Here is a 12,831-nt window from a genome sequence, read left to right as displayed (position 1 = left end):
TCACAAAACCGGGCCTGCGCGCTATCCCTCTCACCAAAGACAGACTTGTGAGTGAGGACATACTCGTCAGCCAGGACCGCAGTGTCAGACAGTTTCACAGGTTTTTGCTCATTTATGTATGTGGCTACTCTGTCAGGCAAACAGTTTTTAAAGTCCTCCATGAGCATCAATGTTCTCATGTCCTCTAGAGATCTTACCCCTGTCGACGAGCACCACCGATCAAATAGTCCCTCTTTCTCACGAGCGAACTCCACATAAGCCTGAGAATCCCTTTTTCTAAAACTGCGAAACCTCTGACGATACACATCTGGCACGAGCTCATTGGCGCGCAGAATTGCTGCTTTCACCGGCCCATAATCCCGGCTGACCTCGTCAGACAATGCAGCGTATACCTCCTGAGCTTTCCCCGTTAGAACGCACTGCAGCATCACAGTCCATACATCCCTAGGCCACTTCAAGGTTGTTGCAACCCGTTCGAAAAGAATAAAAAAATTATACACGTCCCTCTCATTGAACACTGGAATAAATCCGGTGTATTTACCCACATCAAACTCATGAGGATGTGCGGATCCCAACTGCTGAGTTTGGTGCGACACTGCCGATAACTCCAGCTCCTTCAAACGAAGCATTCGATTCGACTCCTCCTCTAGTTTCCTGATTTCGAGATTGCAGTCGATCTCCTTCTCTCTTAGCTTGTTATCAATCTCCTTCTCTCTAATCATTAATTTACGTAGCCCCAGCTGAAGCTGAAGCTCGCTCATTGTCGGAGCTACATCGGTTTCCTCGTCTTTAGATAAATAGGTAGCGCCCGTTTCCTCCGGTAACACTTCCTTCTCAATAAGTGCCGCCAACAGCTGTTCCTTGATGAGCTGCTTCTTGTGCTGTTTGCTAATTGCAACGTTAAATCTGTCTGCAATTAGCTCCAGCTGGGCTTTACTACAGGCGTCCAACTTCTCCCGAGTCGGACCACTAGCAAACCCCTCTAGCTCAAACTCCATAGCGCAAAAATCCACCCTAAACTCACTCCAAAGAAAAAAAACAAAAAACCAACTGAAACCAGCTAGGCTATCACTCTAGCCACCCTACACTGCACACACAAGCAAAAATATATATGCTATCAAGGGCCGTTCTAGAAAGAACACCGGCACCTGCCCGAGACAGCCTTTGGACGAGCCCCCATATGTTACGTCCCGTCCCTCTACCAAGCGGTAGTGGCTCGTGGGAAGGCCCGTAACATAAAAACAACCACGCCAAACACAGAATTCAGTTAACGACGGGCATTTATTTGTAGCACAGCCGTAACTCACATGCATGCCCACCGGCAGAGAGAGGAACCAAGTCTGGAAGATAGTGTAAAACAAACAAAAAAGAAGAAGGGGCCTGGGCCAGCCACACCATGAGCTGGAGGACCCAGACTACCCTCCTCTACCCAGAGGTCCAAACACAGCCTACTGGGAAGGAAACAAAGCCGCGAAAAAACCTATAAAAGTATCCTCCAGAGTTCACACAATAAATACAGCATAAATATATATATCCACAGGAGGTGAGAGGAAAGCCATGGTCGTAATCCCTCGGTTTTAGGATGGGAAAAGGAGACCTCCTCTCCTTCATCTTCTCCTCTTTAAGTTATCCCCAGCTGAATGTCATCAGGACACCTGGGGAAGGCGGAGCCAGGGGAGGACCAGGTGTAACTGCACAGCAGAGAGACATAGAAAAACACACCCAGCACGTAACAAGCGCACATCGTACAGGGCAAATGAAACGCGTAACCGGGGTGAAAAGGGTTTTACATTTACTTAATTTAGTGGGAATGCAGATACAGCATTCCAACTATCTGTTATGCTACGCACACAATTCTTTATTATTTCGCAAGGTTATTTTGCACCTCTTCTTCTCCTACATTCCAAATCACAGAAACTCCGTTCAAACATCAAAACGTTCAGCTCGGTCGGGAATCGATGGCTATTACTTTTCTTATTCATAACTTTCATAATTCCAGAGATACATCCCATAATTCATCACATTTTGAACATGGAAGTCAATGCAGAAACTTTTTAGACTTGAACAATATTCATGCAACTTCAACTGCTAACTGCTCCTTCATACTTTCACTCAGAAACCTCATTCCAACTTTAAAATGTTACACATCTTTCTGACATTATTCGTGTAACACAACTTTTAAATCGGATTCGTACTTAGAGATATTAAACATTGTTCAGACCTTGGTAAAGAGGCCTTCTTCAGATTTTAGAGTTTGTGATGTCACAGCTAGAGTGGAGGACAGATTTCATTTTGCCTTCATATTTTCTTTTAAACCTGCCATAATTCCCAAACCCTAGATTCCTGAGACATAATCTTTCATGAGAAACGTAGGAAAACATCTCGTAGCTTGAAAAATTAAAAGAAATTAAGCAAAATAATCAAACAAACTGCCTCTTGAAGTGACACAAACTTTCAACATGTCTCCATTAAACCCCATTGTAAGTTCAGCCTCATCTTTCCCCACCACAGCACCCGCACACCTTTAGTTAATCTGCCAAAAAGGCCACATTATTAACCCGAAAGTACACAAAAAGTACACTTCAGATGCTCAAGTTCCTTGACATGCTTCACGCTTTGAAATTTCACCGATATCTGTTACGGTTCCTCAACAAAACATTCACATTTAAGAGGTTTATCTCTAATTCAGAACAATTAAAATGCTCTCCTCTCACTGCACATCACCATGGAAACCTTTGATCTCTGGACACGTTGTTAGGTCAAATATAAACACCTGTGTCATGGAACACGATGATGTCATAACTCCAACTGACATGCTCAGAGCAGCAGACTTCAGATAATGGCCAAAAAGTGTTCAAACTTCACGTGTGCTAACAGTCCGGCCGTGAAGACATCTACGTGACAGTTTTGAAATGTCTTCAAATGCCGTTGCCATGGCGACACAATGCTCGCTATGAAACATGGTTATCTTATAACTTTAGTGAAAATGCTAATCTAAATTCTTCACTTTCTTCTTACACATTACATTTTAGAATAGCAATTCAGCGTCAGCTTTTCAGCATAAAGCATTCCCACTAGCAATTTCTTCAGGAATTGCATTCTCTAGTTATGAATGTTGTTACATCTAGGCCCGAAAATTAGGTAGAGCACCAACGGTCCAAAAAATGTTTCTCCTCCCAGAGATGCCAGCGCAGCGTCCTCCCTGATCTGGTACCCTAGGCCAGTGGTTCTCAAATGGGGGTACGTGGACCCCTAGGTGTACGTTGGAGTACTGCAGGGGGTGCGTGAGATTTATTTTATGTTAATGAAAAAAAAAAACATAATTAATGCATTTAAACAAACTACTAATAGTAGATTAACTACTTTATTCAAAGGTATATAGTACTTCTGGATAATAAAATGGGAAAAAGAAACGGGGTGCTCTCTTTTCCTCTCCCTCGCAGCGTCCTCGCCGATCTGACAGCCCGTCAGTCTTGTGCAGCTCGCTGAACCTGTAATAAGTGACTCGACAGTAAAGAATAAATATATGTATAACTAGTTTAGCTTGTTCCAGAGTAGATTTACTAGCTAAGTGTGTTAGGTATAACTCTTAGTGTATTTTGCTCCGCTCAACGGTCAGTCACAGCGGCGGAGCTGTGATCATGCAGAGCTGCGTGTTCTTCGTCAGCAGCAGCTGATCTGATCTCTGATCTCTCTCTCGCGTCCGGTTATAATTCACTCACGCTTTTGTCCAAATCTATCAGATCTAGCTAGTTCTAGCTAATGATATGACTGCCTGCTTATTAAAGGACCTAAACAATAAGCGTTGCTTGGCGACGGCGTGTGGCCGCAAAGTATAGCGCAGCATTATGCATGTTTATATGAGGGGTCAAAATCCCATGCTCATAAAATGGTCATATAATTTTTTCTCTTCATTCCCCACGCCCCAAAATAAATAAATATACCAATTTTAGGAAAAGTAACGAAGTTTGAGCAGTGTGGGTTTTATATGAAAAGAGTTACGGCCCGTCCACACAGCAGCTTAAAAAAAATCTTGAAAATCTTGGAGCTGGGCGTGTCTGAAAGCTTGGGGATTTTTTGTGAGCAACGCGTCCAACAACCAATCACATGAATCTCCCGCCCCCGACATACAAAGCAATAGTAATGTTAAAACAAAGTAAACTGGATATAAAATCCCCAAACAGGCGAAAACCTAACAGTTTCACCCACTGTCTTTGCCACCTCCCTCCATGCCTGGTTCCTCCGGTTTGTATCCCGGTAAGTTATTAGCGACTGGTCATAAAGAACAGGGTGATTTACTACCGCAATAACTCATTTCTCCTCTATTTTCAGGAATATATAAATTGAACTGCGGTCTGGCTCTCCCAGCTTGCACACGGTTTGATTGGCTAGCGCTTGTACTGTCAGATTTGCATAAACAGGATTTGATTGGCTGACGCTTCCACCTCAGCTTCAAAAGTTGAACATAATAATAATAATAATAATAGATTTAATTTGTTAGAGCTTTTACAGGTTCTCAAAGACGCTTTACAGATAATAGTGAAGAAAAAAAGAAAAGAGAAGAAAGGAACAACAAATAAATATATAGTTAAAGTTAAAGTCAAATAATACAAAAACAATCACACATGAAAAGCCAGATTGAAGAGGTGAGTTTTTGTGAGTTTTTTGAAGGTGGTGAGGTCGGTGCAGTCTCTGATGGTGTTACGTCCCAACTAGGGGAAGAGGAATGCAACACACACCAGTATGGAATTGGTATTAATTATAAGTGTTTATTTAAAACAGCTTTGAACAAAATGGCAGGCAAGCAGCCTGAAACAAACAAAGGCGCCAAAAGGGCACAGGTTGACAAATAACCAACTAAAGGAGGACTCAAAAAGGGAGTCTTAAGACATACAGGGAAAATACATACTAATATACTAAATAAGGAACGAAACAAAACCTCACTCTAAAAGTGGTACAACTAACACAAATAATCTATACAGAAACACAGCTAAACTACAGGCAACAGTCACAAATCCTAACTATACTCTAAACACTAACTAAGCTACTCTACACTCTAACTAATCACACAAGTTTTAACCCCAGAACAAAGAGCAAGTAGCGAGAGGCATCTGTCCACCTACAGAGCCTCCAGAATGAGGATTGTCCCCAAGCTTTGTAGTCATCTCCAGCAGGTGTGCGCCGGCTGTGCGCTGCCATTAGAGTGCGTCGGGCCCGGCGTGCTCCAATCGCAATCTTCAGGAGGCGGACCAGGAGATGGGAGACAATACCGGGAGGGCAACCGCACAGCTCATTTACATAGAACACACAGCTGAAAACACTCAGACGATCAGGAAGGCAGCAGCCGTAACACTCCCCCCCTTAAGACACAAACCCACAGGTTTTGTGAACCTAAGCACTCTAACGAAATTCCTAATAACACACATTCATCACAGACTCAACCTGACACACTAACATCACAAACTCAACCTGGACACACTAACATCTCAAACTCAACCTGGACAAGCATCGGCCAACACATTCTCTGAACCCTTTAATGACGGGTGTCGACTGCTGTAATCCCGCACAATCCGAGCCCATTGCAGGAGACGCTGATTGTGCGTGGACACGCTAGGGCAGAATATGAATGGATCGTAACATGTACACATCACAATTGGCCAAAGGCTGGGTCCAACATCAATCTTAGCATGTTGTAGAGCCAACACTAACACTAAGATCCGATACACGAGCTGACGCTCTCGGGTTACCGGGAGTGTCGAGAAGTCTAGAGGCTTGTCTGAGCCGGCGTGTTGCGCCAGTCTCGCGACATCCTCACGAGGAGGAGGGGGAGCCACAATTTCTGGCTTCTCCTCGGACACAGCTTCATCTGAAGGCACAGGCACAATCACAGGATCAGCTAATGAAACATCAGGGTCACATTTACTTGCCTGTGCGCGTGCGCGTGTAGCCAGGCCAATGCCTTTAGGCGGGGATATATTCTGCCGCTGTTCCTTGCGTTTCAGAGCTGCGCAATTGGCGATGACATGTCCAGGTTTATGACAGTAAAAACACTCCCTCTCTTCTCTGTTCACGTTACACACATTTGCTGGCTGAGTAAATGGTGCGGCTGACACACGGCGGGATCTCTCCGTAGAGACAGGGGAAAACACAGTTTTATGCATCAGCACATACTCATCAGCTAACACAGCGGCAGCCGAGAGAGAGTTTACCCTTTGTTTGTTCACGTACTCCGCAATGCGATCAGGCAAACACTTCTTAAACTCCTCCAACAGGATCAATTCTCTCAGAGAAGAATAATCCATAGCGTTACATGAAGCAATCCACTTAGCAAAACACATTCCCTTTTTCCTAGCGAACTCTACGTGCGTTTGATCAGGACTCTTCCTATCGTGTCTAAACTTTTGCCGGTAAGCTTCAGGAACTAACTCATACACTCTGAGGATGGCACCTTTTACTGAGTCATACTGCAGGCTGTCCTCTAACGTGAGAGCCACAACTGCTTCCCGAGCTTTTCCACGTAATTTGCACGTTACCATCAGAGCCCAAACTTCAACCGGCCACTGCAATGCTGTAGCAATGCTCTCGAATGCGCTAAAATAGGCATCCACCTCAGTCTCACAGAATGTTGGCACTAGCGAAATGTTGTTACTCACGTCAAAGGCAGGTGGAGGAGGTGGAGATGGCAAGTTTCTTCCGGCAGAGTCAAAAGCACCGGATGCGCGCAGTTGGGAGTCTAGCTCCATCTGCCGCACCCGGACTTCCTTATCTGCTTCGATTTTCTTCATTTCCTTATCGGCTTCGATTTTCTTTACCTCCAACTGAAACTGATACTGCCTGTCTTGCTCCCGGTCTTTTGCCTCCAACTGAAGTTGCCTGTCTTGTTGCCTGTCTTTTGCTTCTAACTGAAGTCGGGCGAGGCGGACTTTAAGTTTATTCCCTTCCCGGGAATCTATACTACCAACCGGAGAGGGTGGACATTTACGAGGCGGCCTGAGCAGTGCTTCACACGGCTCGCCCCCCTCGCTGCCACTACCCTCTGGTTTAGCACGGTCATTTGGCACCGTGAGCTCAGCTTGTGCAGGCAGCACCAGAAAACCCCTTTCCACCAACTCATCCACCACCAGAGCCTTTAACTCTTTTTTTAACAATTGTTTTGCCACTTGGAGACCGAAATGTTGCGCTATCTCATATAAGTCGTTTCTACGACACTGAACTACCTGCTCATGCGAAGGACAGACCAAAAACGACTCCAAATCAAAAGTTGCCATACTCAGTTAAACTGCACACAAACTTACCAAATTGTTTTTAGCTATACAAACCACTTATAACCCCAGGAATTAGTTATTTATCCCGGACGAGCCCCCATGTATGTTACGTCCCAACTAGGGGAAGAGGAATGCAACACACACCAGTATGGAATTGGTATTAATTATAAGTGTTTATTTAAAACAGCTGTGAACAAAATGGCAGGCAAGCAGCCTGAAACAAACAAAGGCGCCAAAAGGGCACAGGTTGACAAATAACCAACTAAAGGAGGACTCAAAAAGGGAGTCTTAAGACATACAGGGAAAATACATACTAATATACTAAATAAGGAACGAAACAAAACCTCACTCTAAAAGTGGTACAACTAACACAAATAATCTATACAGAAACACAGCTAAACTACAGGCAACAGTCACAAATCCTAACTATACTCTAAACACTAACTAAGCTACTCTACACTCTAACTAATCACACAAGTTTTAACCCCAGAACAAAGAGCAAGTAGCGAGAGGCATCTGTCCACCTACAGAGCCTCCAGAATGAGGATTGTCCCCAAGCTTTGTAGTCATCTCCAGCAGGTGTGCGCCGGCTGTGCGCTGCCATTAGAGTGCGTCGGGCCCGGCGCGCTCCAATCGCAATCTTCAGGAGGCGGACCAGGAGATGGGAGCCAATACCGGGAGGGCAACCGCACAGCTCATTTACATAGAACACACAGCTGAAAACACTCAGACGATCAGGAAGGCAGCAGCCGTAACAGATGGGTTGTGGGAGTGAGTTCCAGAGGGAGGGGGCAGCGACGGAGAAGGCTCTGTCCCCCCAGGTCCGGTGATTGGTGCGGGTGGGGATGGATAGGAGGTTGGCTTCTGATGAGCAGAGGCAGCGGGAAGGGGTTTGGTGGTGCAGCAGGTCTGTGAGGTAGGGGGGGGCCTGGTTGTTGAGGGCTTTGTAAGTTATGAGGAGGACTTTGAAGTGGATTCTTTGACGGACGGGGAGCCAGTGGAGGTTCTGGAGGATGGGAGTGATGTGGTCTCGGGAGCGGGTGTGGGTGAGGAGGCGGGCAGCAGAGTTCTGGATATGTTGGAGTTTATTGAGGAGGTTGGATGGTATGCCATAGAGGATGCTATTACAGTAGTCGAGTCGTGAAGTGATGAATGCATGAATCAGGATTTCAGCAGCAGAGGAGGAGAGTGATGGGCGGAGACGGGCAATGTTTTTGAGGTGGAAAAAGGCGGTCCTGGTGATGTGATTTATGTGGTGGTTGAATTTGAGCTGACTGTCGAAAATGACTCCGAGGTTGCGGATGTGAGGGGGGGGAGATAGAGTGTTGCTGTCAATGGTGAAGTTGAAATTCTGGATGTCTTTGATACGAGATGGGGGGCCGATGATGATGATGTCTGATTTGGCACTGTTCAGTTGGAGATAGTTTGTTTGCATCCATGCTTTTATTTCTGAGAGACAGTTGGTGAGAGTGGAGTGTGTTGTGGGGGTGATGGTTTTTGTTGAGATATAAAGTTGGATGTCATCGGCGTAGCAGTGAAATTGAAGGTTGTGGCGACGAATTATTTTGCCAAGGGGGAGCATGTAAAGGATGAAGAGGAGGGGGCCAAGCACCAAACCCTGGGGGATGCCTTGGGACAGAGGAGCAGTGGAGGAGGTGCAGTTGTTGATGTTGATAAACTGATGTCTGTCGGTGAGGTAGGATTTCAGCCAGGAGAGTGCAGTGTCAGTGATGTTGAGGGATGATTCGAGGAGGGACAGCAGGATGGTGTGGTTGATGGTGTCGAATGCTGCGGTGAGGTCGAGGAGGATGAGGTTGTTCAGGTTGCCGGAGTCAGAGGAGAGGAGGAGGTCGTTTGTGATTTTCAGAAGAGCTGTTTCTGTGCTGTGTTTTGATCGGAAACCGGATTGAAATGGCTCAAAGAGGTCATTGGAGCTGAGGTGGGATTTTAGTTGTGAGGCAATGACACGTTCAAGTATTTTTGACAGAAAGGGGAGATTTGAGATGCGCCGGAAGTTGGACATGATGTCAGGTGTGAGTCCAGGTCTTTTGAGAATGGGTGTGACAGCAGCCAGTTTGAGAGAGGGGGGAACTGATCCAGATCTGAGGGAGGAGTTAATGATGGTGGTGATGAGCTGGGACATGGCAGGGAGGCTCTCTTTAACACATTTGGAGGGCATTGGGTCAAGTGTGCAGGTGGAGTTAATTCCAGTCATGAAGTGGGACAGTTGCATGGGGGTCACAGGGGAGAAGTGGGACAGGGGCTGTGAGGTGAAGGGGGGGGGGAGCCAGGAGAGGAGGTGGGGGGTGCTGATGAGGGTGTCAGATTGCTGTAAATGTTGTAAATGCTGTAAACATCAACTTTTGAATCCTGAAAATCCTGGAAATCTTCGCTTTGCTTCCCCACAATGCAGTTCGGCGAAAAGCGAGGCAAAGTGACGTCACCCCATTCAAAGTCAATGGGCAGAGAAGCGTTGGAAGCGTTGGAAGATTTTTTTAACGCTGCTGTGTAGACAGGCCGTTCCACATATTTCAAAACGCGAAGTGTAATAACTGCAGTTTGCCTCCCTGTCACTGAGAATGACAAAGGTCCTCAGTGAAGCACAAGCCCATGTTTCTCACTACATTGTAAGAACAACTTATTAAAAAGATCAGTTTAATGCAACTAATGTCGTCTTAGCTTTATTGCATGATGTTAAAATTAGGGCTGTCAAACGATTTAACATTTTTAATCAGATTAATCACAGCTTAAAAATTAATTAATCATGATTAATCACCATTCGAACTATGTCCAAAATATGCCATTTCTTTATGTATATTGTTGTGGGAATGGAAAGATAAATGAAAGAAGGCGGATATATTAAGGTGACCAGATTTTCAAAATTAAAACCGGGGACATTTTGAGTTTTGCGGTCAAAATCTCATTAACATATCCAATTTTCTTCACTGTTAAAGAAAAAAGGGGGACAATTCTGGTTCAATGTAATTTGAACGTTTTAAATGTTGGATAGAAACAGGACGATAGCTCATATATGAGACTTCAAAGGTATTTTATTTTGAAACTGTACATCAGATTGTCCAGATTCTCTCTGAGTGACTAGATGGGGTGTCCTGCTATCACCCTGAAGTGAAATAAGTCTTTGATACTGGATAGTTTTTGTTTTATTCTTATCTAAAAATAGAGGGATGATAGCTCGTATATGAGACTACAAAGGTCTTTTATATTGAAACTCTACATCAGATTGTCCTGATTCTCTCTGAGTGACTAGATGGGGTGTTCTGCTATCACCCTGGAGTGAAATAAGTCTTTGATAATTTGACAGTTTTTTATTTATCCTTGTATAAAAACAGAAGGACGATAGCCCATATATGAGATTTCAAAAGTATTTTATTTTGAAACTCTACATCAGAGTGTCCTGATTTTCTCTGATTGACTAGATGGGGTGTCCTTCTATCACCCTGAAGTGAAATAAGTCTTTGATTGACTTCGAATGACTCTTTGATTATGGACCATTAAATAATAATCAAAATATAGATGGACAATAGATCTACATTTGAGATTTTAAACAGCATACATTTTAAATTGTGCTTCAGAAAGTAATGTTATTTAGGAGTGTTGTGAGATGGAGTCAACATCAATTGAAATTAGTCACCCAGTGGAAATGTTAGATGTGTCTTCATAACTGTATCCTACATTTTACATTCACTCAGTTATGATGTGGTAGTTATACGTAGTTTGTTTTAAATTATTATTGATCACATTATATAGGACATATTTCTTAATTTAAGCTCCAGTATATATGAATATGTTTGGTGTGTTTTTTAGGTATATTTGTTATTGACCGAGTAAACGCTTTTATTTTGAAGGCAGTTTTTACAGGCCTCTACCGTAAAGCATAGGATATTCGAGCACCGCAATACAACGTGGGGGCTGGCTTGACTGTGTTTTCCGAAGTGGGGGCTGGCTTGATCACAGTCTGTAGTGTTTACCCAGTGTTTCCTGACATGAAACGTTTTATTTCACCTTGCTATGTGTTTTTAACGTATATTAAAAAACGGGGACATTTCCGGGGACAGTTTCAACCGGGGACAGGCCAATACAAACGGGGACTGTCCCCGGAAAACGGGGACGTCTGGTCACCCTAGGATATATCCATTTAACATACAGTATGTATGTTTATTATAACATTGTTCTGTGTGTCAAAATGAAAGACAGCCCACACACCTATCAATCATCAAACCGTGGGGTCTTATTTCAGTATTGATTTCACGTAATGTTGTATCGATGTATAGAGATGTACTACAGCAAAAGTATTCTCCGTCAGGACTTCCTGCAACAACACCACGCCGTTATCGTGATTCTGATTGGCCAGAAGACATTATCAAAGATGTTCTATTGAGAAGACGATCACTACGTGCCAAAAGTTTTCAAAACCGTTTCTAGTCTTCTGTATTTCCAGACAAGTGACTACTGAAGTCAATCTTACTAATTGCTGTCTGTGCAATTTACTCGGCAATTTACTTTACTTTATTTACCTTACTTTAACATCATTTTTCATGGTGGGGCTAAGGTGGGACTAAGCCATTTCTTGGTATGGCTGTAGCCTATCCCGGCGCTGCCACTGGTGGGATGTATGGGGCGGGCCATTCTGCACATGCGTTAAATGCGTTAAATATTTTAACCTGTTAAACCCAGAGCCTGTTTTTCAGGTTTCAGGCTCGAAAATGACATTCCCAGAACAAATGACCATATCTTCCCTTCTAAAAGGGTTAAATTAGTAATCTTTTTTCTCAAAGTAATGATAAACCTGTCAGTTGGATGTAGAAAAGTCAGATTCAATATAGATGTTTTTTATTTTAAAGAAAATTCCGATTGAACATGGTAAAAAACTGTAAATTATAGTGTCCGTCCAAAATATATTTTGTACTTATAGTGAAAACTAACCTTGGATAATGGGTTAGTAGACTAAAAGCTTTAGGAATCCAAAGTACAACATATAATAAGTACCCTGTATCAAGGTTGATGCAAAACAAGTGATATTTGACATTTTTAGACAGATTTAGCAAAAAAAAACCTCTTCTAGGGCCATTTGGGTTGATTTTTCATATCTCTGGCTCCCCCTGCTGGATTTTGACATGTGACATCGCTTTCTAACCGTCAGAGCCAATGTAATCGAGGGGAACTCCCACATAGTCCTTATTTGGTCATGTGTGTGTATTATACTACCGCATAGCCAAGACCGGAAGCAGCAGCCACTCTGGTGGCTACCATTAGCAGCTAATTTTTGCTCTGCGATTTTTACATAAAAATTGAATTATGGATTATAAATAATTCCAATTATTGCCCAGGAACTTTATCAACCTATGGATTAACCGATTCAGCCGCATTTTCCCTCGTTTTAATGCCATTGAACACGTCTTTTGATCAGATTAACAGCTACGGTGAGACGATCTCCCTAGAAGCTACGTAAAGGTACGTGTTGTGATGTCTGTTTTTGCTTCCCCTGTCGCAAATTCGGATCACTCAGTGATGATACTATATACCTAAATAATCTGTGGAACCTCAG

Source organism: Notothenia rossii, assembly GCF_949606895.1.
Source record: "Notothenia rossii genome assembly, chromosome: 4".
NCBI lineage: Eukaryota > Metazoa > Chordata > Actinopteri > Perciformes > Nototheniidae > Notothenia > Notothenia rossii.
The sequence above is the reverse complement of the archived record's forward strand: the minus strand, read 5'-3'. Positions refer to the sequence as shown.